Below are 27,024 nucleotides of genomic sequence, written 5' to 3'. Positions count from 1 at the left end.
AGCCTGGGCTCCGAATCTGTCAAAGTCCGTCTCCCACTGGATTCTACACCTCCAAAGTCTGGTCAGACTCTCCCCCCAGAAATATCCAAAGGAGTTTTTCCAGGAGCTTAGGTGAGTCGTTGCTTTCACTCCGCCATCTTGGCTCCGCCCCCTGTCCTTCATTTTCAAAGAGGACTATTACATCAGGAAGTGATGATATGACTTGCATTTGACTTCGATTTGAGTGAGGGTTATGCAAGGTCACCAGCCTCATTTTCTTCTCCAGAGTCATCTTGTCCAGTAAACAAGAGATATTCTTCAGAACAACTGGAGATGACCCAGAATGCAATAGGGGAAGCTGACTCTTTTAGAGTAAGGCTTTTTTAGCATCTCACTTAGAGTGAAGTAACATGCATTCAGTGAATATGTCTTTTTAAGAAGTGAGTCAAGGGATGATCCTCTTAACTAGAAAATAAGAAAAAAATTCAAGCTTGAACCGGAAGACCCTCGGGGTTGCTCTTCTAAAGAGAAACAGTTGCCATTGACATTTACCCTAATACAGGAGGGTCCAAAATAAGGGACCTATTGTGGTCCAATCCATGAGCTTTATGAAAGAAGAAAAAAAGAAAGGAAGGAAGGAAGGAAGGAAAGAAATCTAGGTAGTAAACCCCAAGCTAACTGGACAGTTTCTAGTTATCAAAATTCTCTTATAATCAGTCTTTCATATATACCTTATATTTTTCGTCGCTTGTGTATGTCAAATCTTCTATTAAGTTTAAGGTTTTGTTTTTAAGGTTTGAAAGTCTGACAGTTGATCAAATGTCCATTTTTTTTCATTCATAATGATGCTTAATTTTGCTGGTATGATATTTTCAGGGAGAGCCACAATTCTGTTGCATTTCAATATATATAGTGTTCCAAGACCTGTAGTCATTGATTGACTCTGCTTCTAAGTCTTGCATGATTCTAATTGTGGCACCATCACAACTAAATTGTTTTATTTTTGTTGCTTTTAATATTTTGTCCTTGAGCTGGGGGTTTCAGAATTTGACTATGACATTCCTATGTGTCTTTCTTATAGGATCCATTGTAAGTGATGACTGACGGTTTCTCTCTATTTTTCCCCCTGTAATACTTCAGGACAATTTTTGTTAATTATTTCTAGCATTATTTTATAAAGATTCTTTTTATCATAACTTTCAGGTAATCTGATTATTTTAATGTTTTTTTTTTCTTGATCTATTCTCCATATCTGCTGTTTTCCTTATAAGATGTTTCACTTTCCTATTTTTTACTGTTCATGCTTTGTTTAATTATTTCTTGATCTCTTATAATTTTACTAGCTCTACCTTGTCTAATTCTAATTTTCAAGGTATCATTTTCTTTCTTATGATTCTGAATCTCATTTTCTAATTCGTTTGCTTTCCTTTAGTAGCCTTCTTGTTTTTCTTAGACTATTCTTATTTGTTTTTTAGTTTTTCCTTCGTCTCTGTCATTTGATTTCTAAAGTCTTTTTTAAGATGTTCTTTGAATTCTTTTGGGGCAGGTGATCATTTGAAATTACTCTTTGCGAGTTTCTTTTGGGGGGCTGCTAAAGGGGACCCTAGATAGAGTTGTATACTCTTCACAGGAAACAATCCTAATTTTGGGTTTTTTCTTCTGATCTTCTACAATTGTCTCAGGAAGAACCCTTTCGTGCCTCTATTTTTATTTATTTTTACCCTGCCCTTTGTTCACCCTGAGATTCTATTTTATATATTTTGTGGGGGAAAATCCTGAGAGCTTGAGGTTTTCTGACCTACTCTGCCACCTTCCCAGAATCCTCTCCCTATACACTTATTTTCACAGACATATATTGAAAAAGTTTGAAATAGTGAATAGTTAAGGTTGGTACAATCATTCAAGTAGTATTTATGAAGGGAGAAAGACATAGATATCTGACACCTCTGTTGAAAATTTTTAGCTTCTTGTTGTTTTGCTGCCATTGTCATCATCGTTATTGTTGGTTTATCCTAGCTGAAAGGAGAGAACTGAGAAAAAATTTTCTCTTTTGATTTGATCTCTTTTGAATTTTTGAATAAACATTTCAATAGGCAAAATGTAAAATGAATACATGATTTTTATTTCCATAAGATAAAATTAGTCAGGGCGCTGATTTTTCTATATGGGACAAAGTTGATATATTAAGTCACATTGCCTCAATAATTATTTTTCCTCTACCGACCCTCACTATTTACGAGGAGATAATACCTTCTTATAGTGGTAGCAACAAGGACACACAGTGAAAAGGAAGTGGGAACCAGTGGAAAAGGGAAAAATGATGTGGCTTTTTCTGGCCAACAATATTCTTATTCCAAAAGAGTCATAAGGGGATGCAGTCCCTAACGTTCTATCCACCCCCACCCCCACCACCATTCTTATATTCAGATAGGCACAGAAGTCTAACTACATCTGAGCCCATGGGTAGACTATCTCACAGTAATGATCTAGTATTTATCTGAATATAAGCATGTTACCCTGGTCACGTGGTTTAAAATCTAATTATCACAAGACAGTCTCCTATATTATAATGGACAAAACAGTCGTTCAGTTGATTGAAAGAAATAATATTAATAAAAAGCTTATTGAATTATTGTTATACCATGGAAATTGTAAAATGAGAAAATATAATGAACAGAAGTAGGAGATGAAGGAAGGGAAGAAGGGGTGGAGGTAGGAAGGGAGAGAGGGAGAGAAAAAGAGAAAAGGAAAAGGAAGATGAAAAGAAGGGTAATGAACAAAGGAGGGAGAAAGAAATGAGGGAAGGGATTGAGACAGAGAAAGACACAGACATACAGAGAGAGAGAGAGAGAGAGAGAGAGAGAGAGAGAGAGAGAGAGAGAGAGAGAGAGAGAGAGAGAGAGAAATTTGGAGAAATCCAGAGTTAGGCAGCCATTACTCTAAAAATTTTAAGATATTGGATTTGACTATGCCTGAGAGAGGAAGAAAGTATATAAGAAATATTGCTTGTTAGGGAAATTATTAGAGTCCAAAACACGAAGGCAATATCTTATTTGCTTTCTGTCTTCGGTCTTTAAAGGAGTCAGATTTGACAAAAAAAGTTTCTTATTTATACTGATAATAGAAACTTTCTCAAGTTCACATTGCTTACTAATGAAGACAATTTTGAAGCAAAGAATTCTTATTTAGTCATGAATTTAGGGTCATTTCTCTCATTTTTTTATTCTTTGATTATATCCTTGTACTGACTAGTACCAAACTAGAGAGAGTATGTGCAATATAAGTTTATGGATGTCTCCAGTTTGTGTTATTTGATTATGCCTATATACCATTGACTTCTTTAGCCTCCACTGCCCAAAAGCCAGTTGTTTCATTTCATCCCTCTTCCAGGCTTCTCCAGTTTTCTTATGGGTATATGAAGCATTTAGGTTCTCTGGAAATGGATGCAGCTCCCAAACATCAGCTCCTTTTAACCAGTAACATTTGGATTAGTGTTTCCAATTGAAAATTTTCTTCAAAGGTGTATTTAAAAATATGTAAATAAATTAAGCTCCAGAAGTGGGTTTTAATGTCTTTATAAACCTTTACTACCTCAGTCTCTGGAGAGGAGAACGAAATTAGATTCACAGCAATCTGAGTTCCTCTAGGGCACAGTCTTAAACTCCAACTCCAAAAACTACCTCAGATTTGAGTCCTAGAAGCCCTGTCTTCTTTAGGTTTCTCTGCTAATTTGGCTGAAATATCCTGCCTCTAGTAGTGTCCCCAAGAGCACTATGGCTCAAACTCTAAGGTCCAGTGAGGATTACTGCCAATATTTGACACTGAGGACAAATGTCACAAAACAAATGTAAAAAAACAAAAATTGATCCCAGATCAATTTCTCCAAGCAATTAGAAAATGGTTTATTTCATGGAGCTTTTACTGTGAGTGAACTGTATTCCTTACTCAGTGAAAGAACTTGAAGAAAAAAAATACAAATGACTGCCCCTATCTGGCTGCTTTTTAAAGCCTCATTCAGTTCTAGCTATATAAGCAACCAAAGGAGGCTATTGCTATTCACGTACTAGGTGACACAGGTTGTTTTCATGTTTAGAGATCTAGACATGAGCAGGTTTATCTCCCTTACATGTTTTTGTTATAAGCTTAGGTTCTTTGCTATTCTTTATTTCAACAGTGGGGGGATATGAAAGGGACATAAAATATCTTTCCATTAATTGATAAAAGTAGATGTAAAAATATAAACCTAAAAAAAGAAAAGATAACATGCACAAGGGCAGTCATATACATGTAAGTTATTGTTTTAAAATGAGTTTTTTTATTCCCTTGGAAAGAATTTTAATCATTTTATTGGAGGACTATATTTCTTCCCCTCATGTCAGAAAGAGGTCTAAGACCAGACTCTCTTCTCTGTCATGACATCACACCTGTCTACTCTCATGGCCCCACGTGCTAGGTGATAGGAACTCAAGCCATTCTCTTTCTTTTTTTCTTTTTAATTCATTTATTTATTTAACTTTTCAACATTCATTTCCACAAAATTTTGAGTTCCAAAATTTCTCCCCATTCCTCCCCTCCCCCCACCCAAAACGCTGAGCATTCTAATTGCCCCTATCACCAATCTGCCCTGTCTTCCAACATCCCTCCTTTCCCTTATCCCCATCTTCTCTTTTGTCCTGTAGGGCAAGATAACTTTCTATACCACATTATCTGTATTTCTATTTCCTAGTTGCAAGAACAATACTCAACAGTTGTTCCTAAAACTTTGAGTTCCAACTTCTCCCCATCCCTCCCTCCCCACCAATTCCCTTCAGGAAGGCAAGCAATTTAATATAGGCCATATCTGTGTAGTTTTGCAAATGACTTCCATAATAGTCGTATTGTGCATGACAAACTATAATTCCCTCCATCCTATCCTGCCCCCCATTACTTCTATTCTCTCTTTTGACCCTGTCCCTCCCCAAGAGTGTTGACTTCAAATTTCTCCCTCCTCCCACTGCCCTCTCTTCTATCCCCCCACCCTGCTGATCCCCTTCTCCCCCACTTTATTATATTGTAAGATAGGTTTTCATACCAAAGTGAGTGTGCATTTTATTCCTTCCTTTAGTCGAACGTGATGAGAGCATGCTTCATGTTTTTTCTCTCACCTCCCCTCTTTTTCCCTCCACTGAAAATTCTTTTATTTGCCCCTTTTATTAGATAACCTGCCCCATTCCATTTCTCCCTTTCTCCTCCCAATATATTTCTCTCTCACTGCTTAATTTAATTTTTTTACGATATGATTCCATCCTATTCAATTCACCCTGTGCTCTCTGTCTGTCTCTGTTACTGTCTCTGTCTCTGTATGTGTGTGTGTGTGTGTGTGTGTGTGTGTGTGTGTGTGTGTGTAATCCCACCAACTACCCAGATACTGAAAAAAGTTTCAAGAGTTATAAATATTGTCTTTCCATGTAGGAAGGTATACAGTTCATCTTTCGTAAGTCCCTTATGATTTCTCTTTGCTGCTTACCTTATCATGCTTCTCTTCATTCTTGCGTTTGAAGGTCAAATTTTCTTTTCAACCTCTGGTCTTTTCATCAAGAATGCTTGAAAGTCCTCTATTTCATTGAAAAGGCATTTTTTTTCCCCTGAAGTATTATATTCAGTTTTGCTGGGTAGGTGATTCTTTGTTTTAGTTCTAGTTCCTTTGACTTCTGGAATATCATATTCCACAGCCTTCGATCCCTTAATGTAGAAACTGCCAGTTCCTGCGTTATCCTGATTGTATTTCCACACTATTCAAATTATTATTTTCTACCCGCTTGCAGTATTTTCTCCTTGACCTGGGAACTCTGGAATTTAGCCATAATATTCCTAGGATCTCTTTGGATCTCTTTCAGGAGGTGATCAGTGGATTCTTTCTATATTTATTTTGACCTCTGCTTCTAGAATATCAGGGCAGTTTTCCTTGATCATTTCATGAAAGATGATGTCTAGGCTCTTTTTTTGATCAGGGCTTTCAGGTAGTCCCATAATTTTTAAATAGTCTCTCCTGGATCTATTTTCCAGGTCAGTTGTTTTTCCAATGAGATATTTCACATTATCGTCCATTTTTTCATTCTTTTCGTTTTGTTTTGTGATTTCTTGGTTTCTCCTAAAGTCATTTGCCTCCATCTGTTTCATTCTAATTTTGAAAGAACTATTTTCTTCAGTGAGCTTTTGAACCTCCTTTTCCATTTGGCTGATTCTGCTTTTGAAAGCATTCTTCTCCTCATTGGCTTTGTGAACCTCTTTTGCCAATTGAGTTAGTCTATTTTTCAAGGTGCTATTTTCTTCAGCATTTTTTGAGTCTCCTTTAGCAAGCTGTTTACCTGCTTTTCATGCTTTTCTTGCATCTCTCTCATTTCTCTTCCCAGTTTTTTCTCCACCTCTCTTACTTGATTTTCAAAATCCTTTTTGAGCTCTTCCATGGCCTGAACCCATTGAATATTTATTTTGGATGTTTGGGACACAGAAGCCATGACTTTTATGTCTTTCCCAGATGGCAAGCATTGTTCTTCCTCATCCAAAAGGATGGGAGAAGATATCTGCTCACCAAGAAAGTAACCTTCTATGGTCTTATTTTTTTCCCTTTTTTTGTTTTTTTTACCAACCAGTTTCTTGACTTTTGGGTCCTTTGTCAAGAGTCGGGTATACTCTGGGGACCTGTAAGAACTCAGTTCCTCCAAGGTGGCACAATCAAGTGTGTACTGGTCTGGGCGAAGGGAAGGATTTTTGTGCCCAGAATTTTTGTAGTATTTCCTCTCCACAGGCACCTGACCTCCAGTTCTGTTAAGCTAGCACTGGGGGGGTGGGGGGGTGGGGGGGTGGGATGCAATCAAGCTGCGGGGGCAGGGCCTCCATTCAGTGGAAGACCAAGACCAGCTGCCTAAGGACATCTACACAAGGCTGAGGTAAGATTCAGCTCTTCAGTGCCCCCAGGGGTTTCTACTATCCAGCAATGGTATTGGGCTGCTGTAGGGGCTGCCCTGAGAACTTCTGCTCACCTGATGTGAAGGCCCTTCTCCCTTCCTGGCCAGCTGAATAAACCCCATCACTGATCTTTGGCGTCTGTGGGTTGAGGGATCTGCTGCTGTGACTGGGGATTCCAAGACTGGAGATTCCCCCCAGAGGGCTGTTCATGAGCAGTGGGCTGCACAGCCAGGGCTGGGCTGGGCTCCTCTGTCTGCTCCTTGTCAGGTGCAACAAACATTTCCTGTGGGTCTTTCAGGTCACCCTGGGCTGGAAATCTCCTCCACTCTGTTGTTCTCCACTTCCACTGCTCCAAAATTTGTTGAGAGTCCCTCTCTACAGGTATTTTGTGGGCTGTGTGGGAAGACCCTGCGTATGTGAGTTTTACTAGTCTGCCATCTTGGCTCCACCACTAAAGTGAGTTTTTAAGAGAATTCCAATATATAATATGTCATCCTATTTTATTTTTTTTTAAAAATATGCACCTACTATTTATACTTTGAAAGTTAATGACATTAATTGCTATGCAATCATATATTTTAGTGATCCACCATTAATTCACTGATTATTCCTAACTTTCAAGAAAATTTATATTTCACTAGTATTCCAAGTCCATAGAAGGATGGAGTCATTTACCTTCTGTTACTTACTTCAGTGTCTTGCATATATATATATATATATATATATATATATATATATATATATATATATATATATATATATATATATATATATATATATATATATATATATATATATGTAAACTATGAGGAAAATGAATGACCTCTTCTAGCTTAGCCCTTGTAGCACAAAATTACTTTATTATTCTGTTCACTGCAATGAAGTTGCAGGTAAAATAAAAGCCTAGACATTCCTCCCAAACTGAAATCAAAGAAATTATCTCATTAACTCTGACTGTCACCAACGCATAGCTTCCAAGTAATAGAGCTCAATATCTGCAGAAATGGGACCCATATAGTTCAAGTATGGTCACAAGTAACAGTTACCTGACAAACTCTATCAAAGACACTATAAAAACAAAAAGGATTAAATGTTCTATTCTTTAGTGTCAGTGATTGCTTAAGATTGTTTTTGTAACAATTATCTAAAGGGTGATTTATCACACATCCTCTATGAAGTCTTATCTGACTACTTGAGGATACATTGTTTTTTTTATCACTGTAGGATTTCTTGTTTCTACCACATACTTTTGCACTTAAATGATCATTTATTTTTTCTTGGTTTTTTAGGCATTTTAAAAATACATAATCATTTTTATTCAGTTTTCAAGAGTCGTTTTCACAAGAATTTTAATTCCAAATTTTCTCTCAATCTTGTCCCTCACCCCACCCCAGGATAGCATGCATCTCATTCAACCCTTCCTCCAGTCTGTTCTCTCTTCTTTTAGTACACCTTATCCCATCCCCCTCCCCTCTATTGTCTTGTGGGGCAAAGTAATCTATACCTCATGGCCTGTACATCTTACTTCCCAGTTGCGTGCAAAAACAAAATTTTTAATTCATTATTATAGCTTTGAGTTCCATATTCTCTCCTTTCCTCTGTCCTCAATCACCCTCTTCGAAGAAACAAGCAATTCAATAGGGGTCAAATATGTGTAGCCATGCAAGATACTTCCATAATAGTTATGTTGTGAAAGACTAACCACGTTTCCTTCTGCCCTATCCTTCCCTTCATTTATTCCATTCTCTCCCTTGACCTGTCCTCCCACAATAGTATTTGCTTCTGATTATCCTTTTCTCCAATTTACTATTTCTTCTATTATCTTCTCTCTCCTATCCCCTTCCCCCTTGTCTTTCTGCACAGAAAAACAGATTTCTATATCCAATTGAGTGTGTGATTCCTTTCTTAAGCCAAATCCCATGAGAGTAAGGTGCACTTATTCCCTTTCTTCTCCCCGTCCCTTCCCCTCTGTTATGAAACCTCTTTCTTGTCTCTTTTTTGTGAATGATTTGCCACATTCTACTTCTCCATTTCTCTTACTCCTAGTATATTCCACTCAACAGTAAATTTTATTTTTAGGTATTCCCCCTTCCTATTCAGTTCACCTGATGTGTGTGCATATACATATACTAATATATACACTAATACATATACATACCTAGATAAATATAATATACAGATACATATAAATCCTTACACATATACATGCATACATATGTATGTGTATATACAAATATATGTATATATACATACACGCATATTTCCCTATAACTATCCTAATACTGAAAGAAGTCTCATGATTTACAAGTATTATCTTTCCATGTAGGAATATAAATAGTACACCTTTAATATATTCCTTATGACTTCTTTTTCCTGGTTACCTTTTCATATTTCTTTTGATTCTTGTATTTGAAAGTCACATTTTCAATTCAATTCTGGTCGTTTCCACAAGAATGCTTAGAAGTCTTTTGCTTCATTGAAATTCCATCTTTTCCCTAAGTATCCTATTCAATTTTGCTGAGTATGTGATTCTATGTTTTAATCCTATCTCCTTTGACCCCTGAAACATCATGTTCCAAGTCTTTCAATCCCTTACTGTAGAAGCTCCTAAATCCTACGTTATCCTGTTTGTGCTTCCACACTACTTGAATTGTTTCTTTCTGTCTGCTTTTACATCAATTTACTCTTTTAATTTTTGGTGCCAGTAATTGTGTTTTCTTCTTTCTTTTCTTACATCAGTGTGAACAAAAGTTTATCAATTTTATTGTTTTTTTCATAAAGCCAGCTCTTAGTTTTATTTATTATTTCAAAAGTTTTCCTAATTTCAATTAGATTAATCTCTCCTTTGGTTTTCAGTATTTCTAATTTGGTATTTACGTGGAGATATTCAATTTATTCTTTTTCTATTTTTTTTTCAGTTGCATGCCCAATTCATTGATCTCTTCTCTCTCTATTTTACTAATGTAAGCATTCAGAGACGTAAAACTTCCCTTAAGAACTGTCTTTGCTGCATCCCATAAGTTTTGGTAAGTTGTCCCATTATTGTCATTCTCTTGAATGAAGTGATTGATTATTTCTATGATTTGATGTTTGACCCAATCATTCTTTAGGATTTAATTGTTTATTTTCCAGTTATTTTTTGGTCTATCTTTTCATGGCTCATTGTTACATATAATTCTTATTGTGTCATGATCTGAAAATGATTCATTAAATATTTCTTCCTTTCTGGACTCGATAATGAAGTTTCATGCCTTAGTACATGATCATTTTTTTTTGTTTATGGTTCATGTGCTGCTGTGAAAAAGATAGATTCCTTCCCATCCCCATTCATTTTTTCCCCAGAGTTCTATCATATCTACCTTATCCAGAATTCTATTTACCTCTTTCATTTGTTTATTTTGGAGTCATATTTATCAAATTCAGAAAGAGAGAATCTGAGGTATCCCCAATAGAATAGTTTTGCTCTTTGTTTTTACTGTAATTGCCTTCACTTCACATTTTTGAATTTGGATGCTATACCACTTGGCACATATATGTTTAGTAATGATATTTCATTGTCTATGGTAATTGTAGCAGGGTAAATTTTTGCTTTTGATTTTTTTCTGAAATTACAATTGCTACCCCTGCTTTTTTTTTTTAATTCATCTGAAACAAAATATATTCTGCTCCAGTCTGTTACATTTATACTGTATATAGTCCTCTGTTTCAACTGTGCTTCTTGTAAACGACATATGGGAGTATTATGATTTTTCCTCCATTCTTTTCTGTGCTTCAGTTTTATGGTAGAGTTCTTCCCATTCACATTTACAATTATGATTGCTGTCTGTGTCTTTCCAGCCTAGTCATCACCCCCTCCCCATTTATGGCTTTATTTCTCCCTTCTCTCTACCCCTATTCAAAAGTTTTGCTTTGTACGACCATCTCATTCAGTCTTCCCTCCTTTCTATCAGTCCCCCTACATTTTCTTTCCCTTTTCCCTTACTACTTCTTCCCTACATTCTAGTCATCCCCTCCCTCTTGTTTCCTCTTTAATCTTCTACTCCTAGTGCAATTTAGGTTTCTACACTTAACTGAGAATGTTATTCTATAACCAAATCTGAAAAGAGCAAACTCATATAATGTTCATTCGCTTTCCTTCTTTCCCTCTACTGTAATATGTTTTTGTGCCTCTTTATGTGATGTAATTTACTCTTTTCTGGCTCTTTTCTTCTTCTTCTTTTGCACACTTTAATTAGATTTTTTCTATCCTCACATCAGTTGAATTATACCCACACCCCATATCAACATATGTTCTTTTAAATTTTGTAGTAAATATACCATTCTCAAGATTTACAAATATAATCCTCCCATATAGGGATATAAACAGTTTGCACATATGTGAATAAAAGTTTTTTGTTTACCCCCTTGTTTACCTTTTTAATGGGTCCCTTTAGTCATGTTTTTGAAGATCAAATTTTCTATTGGTCTCTAGCCTTTTCATCAGAAATATCTGGAAGTCTCTTTATTTCATTAAATATCCATCTCCTTCCTGGAAAGATTAGGCTCAATTTTGCTGTGAAGTTGATCCTTGGTTGCAGTCCAAGCCCCTTTGCCTTACAAAATATCGTACTTTCATTATCTTTTAATTTAGAAGCTGTAAGGTGTTATGTGAGCCTGACTATAGTTCTTTGATATTTGAATTGTTTCTTTCTAGATGCTTGCAGTGTTTTCCTCTTTACCTGATAATTTGGAATTTGGCAGGAATATATCTTGGTGTTTTCAATTTAGGATCTCTTTCAGGAAGTGATCAGTGGATTCTTTTGATGACTATTTTGCCCTCCGGATCTAGTACCACAGGGCAGTTTTCCTGGATGATTTTTTACAAGAAATTGTCTAGGTTTTTTATTTTTTTCTTCTTGTCTCTGTGGTAGAATAATAATTCTCATACTTTCTTTCCTGGATCTCTTTTCCAGGTCAGTTGCTTTTTAATCCGATGAGATAGTTTACATTTTCTTCTATTTTTTCATTCTTCGGATTTTGCTTGACTGATTCTTGATGCCTCATAGAGTCATACATTTCTACTTGTCCAATTCTAATTTTTTTATTTTATTTTTCATGTACAACACAGTTTATAATGGATAAAACAATTCAAACTTTTGGTCAGCTGATGTTTCTTTTTAAAACATTTACAATATGGACACAAAAGAATTTTTTTAAACATTAACCATCTGAGACACAAATAATATTTATGTTGCTAACTTCACAAGCTCTTGGCTTAATTGTCTCCACAGTATTACTAAGAATTAAAGGACCCTAACTTATTTTGTTGATCTAAAGTTCTATGTCTAATAGCTTAATTATAGACTTAACCTCGGATGTTCCCATACCAACAATCTATAATTTAATAGATCTGGTATGGAGCTTACAAACGTTTTGACTACAGGAAATTGTAACTAAGAGTAGGGACATTGCTGGGAAACAATATCTCCCTAACTTCATGTCACTTCCAGGCAGGAGTAGATTGTCCACTTGCATTCAGTCAGGTTTAAAGTCTGCCAGGTGTCAGTGGGGAAATTGAATCAGGAGAATCCTACCTCAGCCCAGGCTGAACAGCCACTCTCCCACCCTTCCCATAAGATCACCTTTTATTGTCCATGCCAGCATCTCACATGATTACTGGTATCATTGATTGGAGGCTCAGACCGCCTATCTTGCTATCCATACCTGGAATTAGACTCAGAAGAACAGTCACTTAATAGTGCCTTAGCATCTAAAAATACAAGATCCAATAACTAGTTTCAAATATGATTATAATTTCACTTTGGCTAAGGAACATCTTTTGAGGCCAGTCTTAAGTGGCTTACATGCCTTTCTATACATGTTCTAGTTCCTGATTAAATAGCAATCATAAAATCAAATTTACCATTAAAACTTTTACTTTTCCATCAATGTCAAATGTTATCCGAGGTTACCTTCCTCTAGGAAATTTAGACTAAAATTCTTTCCCCCAAACTAAAGATGTCATTAGTTTATTCTCAGTAATTAATTCAGTCAGTTCTTTTAATACTAACTGCTTTTATCTCACTTTGTAACATGTCCATTTTTTCTCCTCATCGCTCCCCTCTGCCCGCTTCCTAATAGCTTGTATTCTGATTACTCCTTCCCTCAATGTACCCTCCCTTCTATGACATCTCACCCTTCTCTTATCCCCATCTTCTCTCTTTTCTTGTAGGGCAAGATAAATTTCTATACCCCATACCCTGTATTTCTTATTCTCAACATTCGTTGCTAATACATTGAATTCCAACTTCTCTCCCTCCTCTGCTCCCTCCCCAACCCCACTGAGAAGACAAGCAATTCAATACAGACTAAATATATGTCGTTTTACAAAAGAATTCCATAATAATCAAGTTGTATAATACTTATTATATTGCCCTCTGTCCTACTCTATTCCCCCTTATTTTTCCCACCACACTTGACCTTGTCCCTTCTCGAAAGTGTTTATTTCTAGTAACTCCCTACTCCCATTTGCCCTCCTTTCTATCGTTCCCATCACCCCCCTTGTTGCCTCCTCCTCTACTTTCCTGTGTTATGATATAAATTTTCATATCAAATTTAGTGAGCATGTTATTCTCTCAATCAGCCACATGTGGAGAGAGTAGTTTCATTTTTCCCCTCTCCACTTCTCCCTTTTCTCCTCCATTAAACAAGATTTTTCTTCTCTTTTATGAGTTATAACCTGCCCAATTCCATTTCTCCCTTTATCTTCCCTGTGTTTTCCTCCCTCATCCCTTAATGTTTATTTTATTTTATTTTTGTGTGTGGATATCATCTCATCTGATTCAATACAATCTATACTCTCTGTCTATAGACGTGTATGGTGTGTGTATATACAATCTCTCCATCTACCCAAATACTGAGAAAACATTCAAGAGTTATAAATATTTTCTTTCCATGTAGTAATGCAAGCAGTTCAACGTTAGAGAGTCTTTTTATGATTTTTCTTTCCTGTTTACCTTTACATGTTTCTCTTGATTCTTGTATTGTAAGTCAAATTTTCCACACATATCTGTTCTGGAGGCAAGGCCTTGACGTCCTCTGACATTATGCCTTGTTCTTCCTCCTCTGAAAGGTTGGGGGAAGGCACCTATTCCCCAAGAAAGTAGCCTTCTATGGTCTTATTTTTTCCCTTTTTTGGGCATTTTCCCAGTCTGTTACTTGACTTCTGAGTTTCCTCTCCACAACTACTTTGCCTCAAGTTCAGCCAAGCCAGCAAAGGGGGTTAACATTCGGATGAGCTGCTCCAAACCCTCAGGGGCTTTTGGTGGGGGCAGGGCTGATATTCAGTGTGAGATTAAGATCAGCTGCTCAGATGGGGGTAGGGTCGCCACACATGGCTCAGTTCCCCCAGGGTGTTGACAATGAGACCTTCAAAAATTGATGTGGACTACTGCCTGCTTTGGTAGCCCCCATCTGCTGCTTCCTCCACTGCTGCCACCTGAGGAGGCCCAAGTTATGAGGACATCCTACTCCCTTCTTGGCCAGGCGAAAAGACCCTCTCACTGACCTTTGGCGCCTGTTGGTTGAGGGATCTGTGCTGCCACTGGAAATTCTGTCCCTGAAGCCTGCTTGCTTCTGCTCCTCTTGGTGCTGTGTGGCCAAGGCTGGGTTGGGCTTGGCTCTGTTCCACGTCCTGTGTGACAGACCTTTCATGTCAGTCTTTCAGGTCATTCTGGGCTAGAAATCTCCTCCACTCCATTGTTCTGTGGCTTCTGCTTCTCTAGACTTTGTTGAGAATTTTTCTTTAGAGGTATTTTATGGGCTGTGGGGTAAAAGCTAGTGTATGTGGGTCTTTCTACTCCACCATCTTTCTAAGTCGAATTTTTAACAAATTGTTTCTTCAGTTAGTTTTTCTACTTCTTTTTTAAAGTTATTTTTTCCAGCTAGGTTTTGTATCTCCTTATACTTTTGACCAATTTTACTTTTCAAGGAGCTGATTGCATTTTTAAAATCATTTCCCAATTTTTCTTCTACCTCTCTAATTTGGTTTTTAAATTCCTTCTTGAGTTCTTCCAAGAAGGCTCTTTGGGCTTGATACCAGTTCATATTCCTTTTTGAAGTTTCAGATATGAGTACAGTGTAAATGCTGTCCTCTTCTGAATTTGTGTTTTATTCATCCCTGTCCTCGTAATAAGATTTTATTGTGTTTGGCTTTCTAATTTGCTTCTTACTCATGGTGACTGCCTTTTTTCCTGGATTTTAATGTGGATATCTTCTTCTGGGGTTCAAGGAGCTTTGTCTCATATTTCTCGTGCTGGGAGATACCATCCTGCTTGCTGACTTCGTGTTCTATGACCTTTGGTTCTTTCAGTTTCAAGCTATGTAATCCTACAGCTTATCTGGTGCTGATCTGGCTGATGTGTGCCAAGGCTGAAGTCATATGAAGCCTGAGTTACCCTGTGGTAACACCTAAGTTCATAGAGTGAGGCATGGAGGAGAGCTGGTCTGGCCATGTGAGGTCTTCTCCTCCCCGATGACTGCACTAACCTTATCTGTGCCAGCGTATGCCTAATTCCCCTGTCTGTGCTAAGGCACAACTGGGGTCCTGGTGTTTGTGCCTACTGACTCCAATCACCTTAGGCTTAGGAACTTCTGCTGATCTCCTCAGGTGGGGTTGCTTCTCGTCCTTTACTGGACCCTTCAGTCAGACTAAGAGGGACACTTTCCAGTATTCTCACTAGACTCCCAAGCTAAAAGACTGTTTACCCCTTCTGCGGGCTCCACTATTGCAGGATTTTTTCTGGGGCAATATTCTCTGGGCATTGCAAGGTTAATCAGGGAGGGTGAGAGCATTTACAGTTTCCTATGCCATCTTCACTCCCAGAAGTTCAAGTAGGCAACTTAAGAACACTTAGTCTCTGGAATGATAGCTCCCAGAGTAGCTGGTGCATCTGCTGTGTGCTCTGTGCTTCTCTCTCACTCAATTCTGCTGAACTTCAGTGCTTTGCTGAGTTGTTTGGAAATCTGAACTGCCACTGGAGATTCAAACCCCCCAGGGCTTATCCTGCTCTGCTCTGGAATCTAGACTGATGCCTCCTCACACTCTGTGCTCCTTCAGCCAGGAGTAACAGATCCTTCCTGTTTATCTTTCAGTCTCTCCTCTGCTGAATATCAGCCACATTCTGTGTCTCACTGGATTCCGCCACTCTCAGATTCATACAGATTAAATTCTTGAAGTATCTGAAATAATTTGTAGATGAGCACAAGTGAGTCCCTGCTTTCACTCCACCTTCTTGGTCTGCCCTTGCTGTCCTTCATTCTTAAAAAAGACCATGACATCAGGAAGATTAAGCTATCACTTGCAAATGAATGGAGTTAAGTAAGTGAGGGTTCTGTAAAGTCACCAGCCTCAGTTTCTCCAGTGGCAAGATATAGATCATAATGACTAGAGAAGCCTCCCAGGAGCAGGCTCTTAGTAACGGGTTTAAGGATGGATAAAAGTCTCTGCTGTAATGTTAACCTAAAATTTTATCAAATGCACATCCTATGATCCATTTCCATTCATAGAATGGTATTTTAGTGTATTTCACTTTAGCTACCTGTTTCTTTTTTTTTTATATTGGGAGATCGAAAAGTCTTAGTGTAGTTTTAAGTTATTGAAGGTTAAAACTTCATTAACAATTTGGAACACCTTTCTTTTTATTTGTTACCCATTAGCTGTAGTATAGGGCACCTAGGTGGTACAGTAGACAAAGAACTGGAACTGGAGTCAAAAAAAAATTCTTCCTGAGCTCAAATCTGGTTTCAGCTACTTACCAGCTTTGTGACCCTGAGCAAGTTACTTATCCCTATTTACCTCAGTTCTTTATCTGTAAAATAAACTGGAGAAGAAAATGGCAGAAACTCCAGTATCTTTGGAAAAAACAACAAACAAATAAAAAAGAAAAAAAAATAGCATCCTGAAAAATTGAACATGACTGAAATTACTCAGTAGTACCAACCAAAGATGTGACATATATTTCTCAGGGATTTTCTTTATTCAACATTTCTGTTTATCCTTCCTGACAATGTGAATTATCTAATTTCATATAATTGGTAGCTCCTTTGAATCTATGATTCTCCTGAAGCAACTAGTTTGATTCAGCAACCCAATAATCTGAATTGGTTTTCAAACAATGAATGATCCCTCAAAAAAAAAAAAATACCACCTGACAGTGACAGAGAGTGTGCTGAATGTGACTCAGAACAAGCATTGCTATTCAAATTTTCATAGTCAAGTCCATTCCAACAATAGCCTAATTTGGAGGAGAGCCAAATGAACAAGTAAAATATGTTTGACAGCCTACATTAGCACATTCAGATATGCCCAGGCAGGCTCACATACTAAATATGCTTCCCAGAACACCTCTAGTCTCAAAAAGCTCTTATGTTTTCTGCTTTTGTGACTTCCCAACTTCTCACATTCTCACAGCTCATCTATTTTTTTTTCTTTCCTTGTTTACATCATTCTTCTTCCTTTTCGACTAAGGACTGAGTCACCTAAAGGGGGGAAGATATTATTTCAGTAACTATCATTCAATGTTTACATAATGCTCATATTTTAAACTACAAGAATACATTATAGAGGTGAATGTGAGCCAAGATGGTGGAGTGAGAGCAACTATTTACCTAATTCCTTAGAAAAACTCCTTCAAATACTTCTAAAAACAGAATTTGAACAAATTTTGGAGGGGCAAAATCCAATAGGAGACAGACTGTGGAAGATTCACAGCCCAGAACAGACTGGAAGTTTGATAGGAAGGATCTTTTGCATGGGGGTGGAGGAGCACACAGCTCAGCATATCTCTGCCATGGCAGGGTCAAGCAAGAAAGCTCTGGGGAGGTCTGAGGAAGCAGCAGCATGGCAGAGTCTCTGGTAAAACAGCCGAGCATGGGAGATCAGCAGAATCAAGAAACTGAGGCACGGAGCCTCAGGTATTTGCCACAGCTGCTCCTGAGAATATTAGCCCGCAGGTTAAATGTCTGTAAATCACCTATTTGAACTTCCAGGTGTCAAAATGGCAGAGTGATCAATACATTTTCTCTCCTCCTCCCCTTGTTGACCTTGAAAGAAGCATAAAATATGTTCCCAGAAAAATCTTGGGACAGTGGAATCAGCAGAAGGGGCAAACAGTTTCGCAGCACCTGAGGATAGGAAAATTACTTAAGAGGATTCCTCTTTCTGTGGAAGAAGGGGACCAGTGAAGGACTGGAGCTGTCCCGCATAGCCCCACCTCAGCAAACCAGGAAGAGATTTGGAGCTACAGGGGAGTGGAACCTTTCAAGTACCAAAACCAGGACACCAGGCATTCCTCAGCACTCCAAGAGAAGTGGGAAGACACTAGGGAAGCCAGGATCATGAACCACTAAGCTTGCCTTTGCTGTAGCTCAGCTGAGGAGATGTCTCATAACCAGATAACCTGTCCCCCACACTTAACAAGCTAGCTCTGGGGTAATCTAGGAAAACACAAACACAAACATGCACACACACGCAAGCGTGCACACACACACAGACACACAATAATTCAGCTGGTATCTGCTGTCCCACACCAGTCAGCTCAGCAACAGGTTCTTTAGCTTCTAGCTGAAGGAACCAGAGACCATTATAAATAAAGCATCATCAGCATGAGTAAGAAGAAAAGCAAGAAAGAAAAGACCATAGAATCTTTCTATGGGAACGAGGACCAAAACAGGAATACCAAAGATCTCAGTATTGAGACTGTACTCCTATCTTAAACTGCAGAAGGGATTATAAACTGGTCACATGCACCTAGAACACTCTTGGAAGAGCTAAAGAAGGAGACAGAAGAGAAACTGACCAATGATTTTAAAAGTTTGAAAAAAGAATTCACTGAAGACAATAGCGCCATAAAAAGTAAAGTTGCACAAATGGAAAAGGAAGCGCAAAATCTAACTGGAAAAATTGGGCAAATGTAAAAAGAAGTGCCAAAATTAACTGGAGAAAATAATTCCTTAGAAGGAATAATTAGACAGATGGAAAAGGAAATGCAAAAGTTAACTGAAGAAAACAATATGATAAAAATTAGAATTGGGCAAGTAGAAGCTAATGACTCTATGAGACATCAAGATTCAGTCAAACAACTTCTAAAGAGTGAAAAATAGAAGAAAATATAAAATATCTAATTGGATAAGCAATTGACTTGGAAAAAAGATACAGGAGAAAAAAAAATCTAAGAAATATTGGTCTACCAGAAAGCCATGATCAAAAAAAGAGCCTGGACAATATCTTCTAAGAAATCATCAAGGAAAACTTCCCAAAAGTTCTAGATCCAGAGGGCAAGATTGTCATTGAAAGAATCCACTGTTCACCTCCTGAAAGGGATCCCAAACGAAAAACACCAGGGAATACCATTGTCAAATTCCAGAACTATCAAGTGAGAAAGAAAATCCTACAGGTAGCTGGAAAGAAAACATTCAAGTATTGAGGAGCTACAGTGAGGATCCCACAGGACCTTGCAGATTCTAAATTAAAAGATCGAAGGAACTGGAATATGATATTCCATAAGGCAAAAGAACTGGGACTACAACCAAGGATAAATTACCCAGCAAAGTTGAACATACCATTTCGGGTAAGGAGACAGATATTCAGTGAAATAAAGGGATTTCCAGACCATCCTGATAAAAAGGCCAGAACTCAATAGAAAATTCAATCTTCAAGTTCAGGTCTCAAGAGAGGCATAAAATGGTAAACAGAGGAAAAGAAAAAACTTGCTACTCAATATGGGTAAACTGTTTACTTCCCTACAAGGGAAGATGATACTTTTTATTCTTGAGAATTGCATATCTATTATGAAATATAAAAGAAATGTACATAGAGGGAGAGGGTATAAAGTAAATAATGTAATGATAAAAATGTTATTTAAGGGTGAAAGAGATTGTAACATGATATGTAAAAAGGAGGAGGTAGAAAATGGTAAATTATATTATAAGAAGAGGCACAAAATTATATTGCAGTAGAGGGAAAGAGGGGAGGGAGATGAGCATTGATTGAGAGGTACTCTCATCTGATTTGGTTCAAGGAGAAAACAACAAACTTAATTAAATATACAAATCTAACTAGCTCTGCAGGAAGTAAGAGTGAAGGGGAAAAGAAAGGAGAGGGGAGCCCAAAAAGGAAGGAAGAAGTAGTAAGGGTAAAGGGGAGTAAAATGGAAGGGGGACTGAAAGAAGGTAAAAAAGACTGCGGGTCGTGGTGGTCAAATATTAAAACTCTATTATGGAGGGGAAGGGAGAAGGGAGAACTAAAAGCACAACATTGGGAAAGAGAGTGGAGGAAAAGACACAGATAGTAATCATAACTGTGAATGTGAATGGGATAAACCCTCCCATAAAAAGAAGATGAATATCAGAATGGATTAAAAACTATAATCCAACAATATGTTGTTTACAAGAAACACATTTGAAAGAGGAGAATACACACAGGGTAAAGGTAAAAGTTTGGAGCAGAATATATTGTGCTTCAGTTGATGTAGAAAAAGAGTTGCAATTCTATTCTCAAACAAAGCAAAAGCAGAAATAGATCTAATCAAAAGAAATAAGGAAGGAAACCACATCCTACTAAAAAGCACCATAAACAAGGATGCAATATCATTACTAAACATACATACTCCAAGTGGTATAGCATCCAAATTCTTAGAGGAGAAGTTAAGGGAGTTACAGAAAGAAATAGACAGTAAAACTATACTAGTGGGGGACCTCATTCTCCCTTTCACTAAACTTGACAAATCTTACCTTAAAATAAACAAGAAAGAAGTTAAGGAGTTGAATAAATCTCTGGATAACATAGATATGATAGATCTCTGGAAAAAAAATTGAATGAGGATAGAAAGGAATATACATTTTGGTTTGTTTTACAATTTTTCACATTCATTTTAATTCTTCTATACAACATGACTATGGTGAAAATGTATTTAATAGAAACATATTGTAGAATCTATATAAAATTGTATTCTATCACAGGGAGGGAGAGGAGACAGAAAGGGGGAAGGAAGGTGTGGGAGAGAAAAAAATCTAAATTATATGCAAGTGATTGTAGAACACTGAAAATCAGCAAAATAATAATAATAATAAATACATTATATATCCATATCATTAATATAAGGTAGAATCCAACTCCAAGTGTTCACATACCTGCATTTTATCTTATTATTGTTGATATTTATTTAACATAATATGCAGAAGATGAAGAGAGGAAAAGTTAAGGAAAGGCATTGAAAAATCATTTGGACAACTTGGTGGTAAAGCAGTTAGAGAATCTTCCTGAGAGTCAGGAAAACCTGAGCTGAAATCTGACCTCAGATGCTAGCCACGTCACCTCAGCAGGTCCTTTAAGCTATACTTACCTCTATTTCCTCATCTCAAAATAAAGGGAACAATCTCACCTGACTCATAAATTTGCTTTTGAAGATGAGAAAGGATAATATTTGTAAAGCACTTAGTACATAGTCCCTGGTACATAGTAACTGCTTTTACATATTAACTATTGTAATTGTATTATCACAAGTATTTCAAGAGCGAGTTCTGTGACTAGCATAAAGAAGGAATTAACACACATATGTCACATGCATGTATGTGTGTGTAAAAACTAAATATTGAATTAAAGAAGTAGATATTATTTGGTTATACTGAGCAATAGCCAATAAATGAAGTTATACTATAAAAAAAATGAAGCATGTTCATTTATATGTCCAATAGGGAGGAAAGGGTACAGTATTTCACAAATTCTCAAGAGCAACTATTATTTTATTTTAATGTATAATTTATTATTTTCAGTTTTCAACATTCACTTCCACAAAAACTTGAATTTCAGATTTTCTCCTCATCTCTCCCCACCCCCCATCACAGGATGCATATGCCTCACCCACCCCTTCCTCCTTTCTATCTCCCTTCTCTCACCCCTCTTTCTTCCAACCCTCCTCCCCTGTACTTCCGTGTAGGGCAAAATAGACTTCTGTACCCTATTATGGTACATCTTATTACCCAATTGCATGCAAACACAATTTTTAACATTCATTACTAAAGTTTTGAGTTGCTAATTCTGTCTTTTCCTCCCTTCCCACACACCCTCATTGTGAAAGCAAACAATTTAATGTAGGTCATAACATGTGTAGCCAGGCAAAACACTTCCATAACAGTTATGTTCGAAAGACTCACCACATTTTCTTCTGTCCTGTTCTCCCCTCAATTTATTCCATTCTATCCCTTCACCTGTACCCCCCACAACAGTATTTGCTTGTGATTAACCCTTTCTCCAATGTGCTGTCCCTTCTATTTTCATGACTCTCCTATCCCCTTTGCTCCTTGCCTTCCTGCAAGGTAAAATACATTTCCATGTTGAACTGATTGTGTGTTATTCCCTCCTTAAGTCAAATCCAATGAGAGTAAAGCTCACTTATTCCCTGTCATCTCCCTCCTCTTCCCCATATTGAACAAGCTCTTTTTTGCCTCTTTTATGTGAGATGATTTGTTACATTCTACCTGACTCTTTCTCTTACTCCTAGAACATTCCACTCAACAGTAAATTTAATTTTTTAGGTATTTTCCCTTCATATTCAGCTGACTCTGTGTCCTCTCTCTATGTGTCTGTGTGTGTGTGTATAATATATATATATATATATATATATATATATATATATATAAATATAAACATACCCATACATACATACACACATATATAATATACACATACATACGTATATACATACCCATATAAACCTACACCTGTATACACATGTATACACACACACACACACACACACACACACACACACACACACATATATATATATATATATATATATATATATATATATATATATATATATATATATATATATATATATATACATATACTGATTGATTGGTAATGATTCTTGATTGATAAAGACAAGATTCAAACAGAGGCACTTGATTATACTAAAACAAAACAGCAAAAGATCCTTTTTTGCTTGTCATCAGAAATGGTTTGAAGTCTTCTATTTCACTGAAATTGCATTTTTTTTCCCTGAAGTAAGGTACTGTTTTCCTGGGTAGTTTGACTCTTAGTTTTAATCCTACCTATTTTGACATCTGGATTATCATATTTCAAGTTCTTCAATCCCTTCATGTAGAAGCTGCTAAATCCTGTGTTTTCCTCGTATTTCCACAATATTACAATTGTTTCTTTCTGGCTGCTTGTAATATTTTCTTCTTGACCTTTGAACTCTGAACTTTGGCTACAATATTCCTAGGAATTTTCCTTTTGCGGCCTCTTTCAGAAGATCATCAAGGAATTCTTTACAATTGTTTTTTTCCATGTGGTTGTAGAATATCAAGGCAGTTTTCACTGACAATTGATTGGAAGATGATATCTAGGCTTATTTTTTTGATCATGGCTTTCAGGTAGACCAAAAATTTTAAATTACCTCAGCTGGATCTATTTTCTAAATCGGTTATTTTTCCAATGAGGTAATTCACATTGTCTTCTATTTTTTCATTCTTTTAGTTTTGTTTTATAATTTCCTAATTTCTCATAACGTCATTAGCTTCCATCTGCTCCATTCTAATTTTTAAAGAACAGTTTTGTTCAGTGATCTTCTGTACCTCCTTTTCCATTTGGCATATTCTGATTTTTAAGGTAATCTTCTCCTCATTGACTTTTTTGGACCTCTTTTGTCCTTTAGGTCTCTCTATTTTTTTTTTTATTTTGTAATGTTTAACAGTCACTGCCATACAATTGTGATTTTATCCCCCTCACCTACCCCCCACTCCCCCCCTCCCTCCCCACGACTGCATACTATTCTGTATAGATTCTACATATACTTTCCTATTGAGTATATTTTCACTATAGTCATGCTATGTAGTCAGACTAAGATAAATGAAAGAAATCGTATAACAAATCAGAACATGATACACAAACACATACACATACACAAACATGATCTGCTACAATATGTGAGTGACTTCCATATTTCTCTCTCTGAGTGTGGCAGGCATTTTGCCTTGAGATCCTCCATTGGGATTTTTTTTTTTTTGGTAAGAAGTTCTTGTGTTATTACAAAAATCTAAGTCTACCAGAAAAAACTCTCACACACTGTGGTTGTTGCTGTGCATAAAGTTCTCCTGGTTCTGCTCCTTTCACTCAGCATCAGGTCATATAAGTCTTTCCAGGCCTCTCTGAAGTCTTCTTGTTCATCATTTCTTATGGCACAATAGTACTCCATTACATTCATATACCATAATTTATTCAGCCATTCCCCAATTGATGGACATCCCCTTGACTTCCAGTTTTTGGCAACTACATAGAGTGCTGCTATAAATATTTTTGTACATGTGGGGCCCTTTCCCATTTTTATGATCTCTTGGGGATATAGTCCTAGTAGCGATATTGCTGGGTCAAAGGGTATGCACATTTTTGTAGCCCTTTGGGCATAGTTCCAAATTGCTCTCCAGAATGGTTGGATGCGCTCGCAGCTCCACCAACAATGAATTAGTGTTCCAACTCTCCCACATCCTCTCCAGCATTTATCATTTTCTTGTTCTGTCATGTTTGCCAATCTTATAGGTGTGATGTGGTACCTCAGAGTTGTTTTGATTTGCATCTCTCTAACCAATAGTGATTTAGAGCATTTTTTCATATGATTATAGATAGCTTTAATTTCTTCCTCTGAAAATTGCCTGTTCATATCCTTTGACCATTTATCAATTGGGGAATGACTTGTATGATTGTACATTTGGATCAGTTCTCTATATATTCTAGAAATGAGGCCTTTATCCCCGAGCTTAGCTGTAAAAATTCTTTCCCAATTTACTACATCCCTCCGGATTTTGGTTGCATTGGGTTTGGTTGTGCAAAAACTTCTCAGTTTAATGTAATCAAAGTTATCCATTTTGCATTTCATAATGCATTCTATCTCTCCTTTAGTAAAGAATTCTTCCCTTCTCCATAGATCTGATAAATACACTATTCCTTGCTTCTCCAGTTTATTCATGGTATCAATCTTTATACCTAAATCATGTACCCATTTGGACTTTATTCTTGAGTACGGTGTCAGGTATGGGTCTATGCCTAATTTCCGCCACACTGTTATCCAGTTTTCCCAGCAATTTTTGTCAAACAATGAGTTCTTATCCCAGAAGATGGGGTCCTTGGGTTTATCAAACAGAAGGTTTCTATATTCCTTGCCTGCTGCATCTTGAGTGCCAAGTCTATTCCACTTGTCTACCTCTCTGTTTCTTAGCCAATACCAAGTGGTTTTGATAATTGCTGCTTTATAGTACAGTTTGAGGTCTGGTAGCGAAAGGCCACCTTCCCAAGCATTTCTTTTCATTAGTCCCTTTAATATTCTGGACCTTTTGTTTTTCCAAATGAATTTTCATATTATTTTGTCCAGCTCTAGAAAGTAATTTTCTGATAGTTTAATTGGTATGGCACTAAATAAGTATATTAATTTGGGTAGAATTGTCATTTTTATTATATTAGCCCGGCCTACCCATGAGCAACTAATGTTTTTCCACTTACTTAAGTCTGACTTTATTTGTGCAAAAAGTGTCTTTTAATTGCATTCATATAATCCCTGGGTTTGTTTTGGCAAGTAGACTCCTAAGTATTTTATACTGTCTACCCTAACTTTAAATGGGATTTCTCTTTCTATCTCTTGCTGTTGGACTTTGTTGCTAATATATAGGAATGCAGAAGATTTGTGTGGGTTTATTTTGTACCCTGCAACTTTGCCAAAGTTGTTTATTAATTCTAGTAATTTTTTACTTGAATCTCTGGGATTCTCTAGGTAAATCATCATATCATCTGCAAAGAGTGATAACTTAGTTTCTTCTTTGGCTATTTTAATTCCTTGGATATCTTTATCTTGTCTAATTGCTACAGCTAACATTTCTAGTACCATATTGAATAATAGTGGTGATAATGGACAACCTTGTTTCACCCCTGATCTTATTGGGAATGTATCTAGCTTATCCCCATTGCATATAATGCTTGCTGAAGGTTTTAGATAGATACTGCTTATTATTTTATGGAAAGTTCCCTTTATTCCTACATTCTCCAATGTTTTTAGTAGGAATGGATGCTGTATTTTGTCAAAAGCTTTTTCTGCATCTATTGAGATAATCATGTGGTTTTTGTTAGCTTTGTTGTTGATGTGATCGATAATGCTAATAGTTTTCCTAATATTGAACCAGCCCTGTAGTCCTGGTATGAATCCTACCTGATCATAATGTATTAATCTCATGATAAGATGCTGTATTCGTTTTGCTAGAATCTTATTTAAAATTTTTGCATCTATATTCATTAGGGAAATTGGTCTATAATTTTCTTTCTCTGTTTTGTCTCTTCCTGGTTTGGGTATCAAAACCATATTTGTATCATAGAAAGAATTTGGGAGGACTCCTTCTTCCCCAATTTTCAAGAATAGTGTATGTAGTATTGGAATTAACTGTTCTTTAAATGTTTGATAGAATTCACTTGTGAATCCATCTGGCCCTGGAGATTTTTTCCTAGGGAGTTCATTGATGGCTTGTTCAATTTCTTTTTCTGAGATGGGGTTGTTTAAGTAATCAACTTCCTCTTCTGTTAATCTGGGCAATTTGTATTTTTTAAAATATTCATCCATCTCATTTAGATTATCGAATTTGTGGGCATAAAGTTGGGCAAAGTAGTTTCTAATTATTGTTTTAATTTCCTCCTCATTGAGGTGATTTCACCCCTTTCATTTTTAATATTAGTAATTTGGTTTTCTTCTTTCTTTTTTTTAATCAGATTGACCAAAGGTTTATCAATTTTATTAGTTTTTTCATAAAACCAACTATTGGTTTTATTTATTAATTCAATAGTTTTCTTAATTTCAATTTTATTAATCTCTCCTTTGGTTTTCAGTATTTCTAATTTGGTATTTACTTGGGGATTTTCAATTTGTTCTTTTTCTAGCTTTTTCAACTGCAAGCCTAAGTCATTGATCTCCTCTTTCTCTATTTTATTTATGTAAGCATTCAGAGATATAAAACTTCCCCTAATAACTGCTTTTGCCGTATCCCATAAGTTTTGGTATGGTGTCTCACTATTGTCAT

This window comes from Notamacropus eugenii, chromosome 4 (assembly GCF_028372415.1).
Source record: "Notamacropus eugenii isolate mMacEug1 chromosome 4, mMacEug1.pri_v2, whole genome shotgun sequence".
Lineage (NCBI taxonomy): Eukaryota > Metazoa > Chordata > Mammalia > Diprotodontia > Macropodidae > Notamacropus > Notamacropus eugenii.
This window is presented reverse-complemented; position numbering follows the sequence as displayed.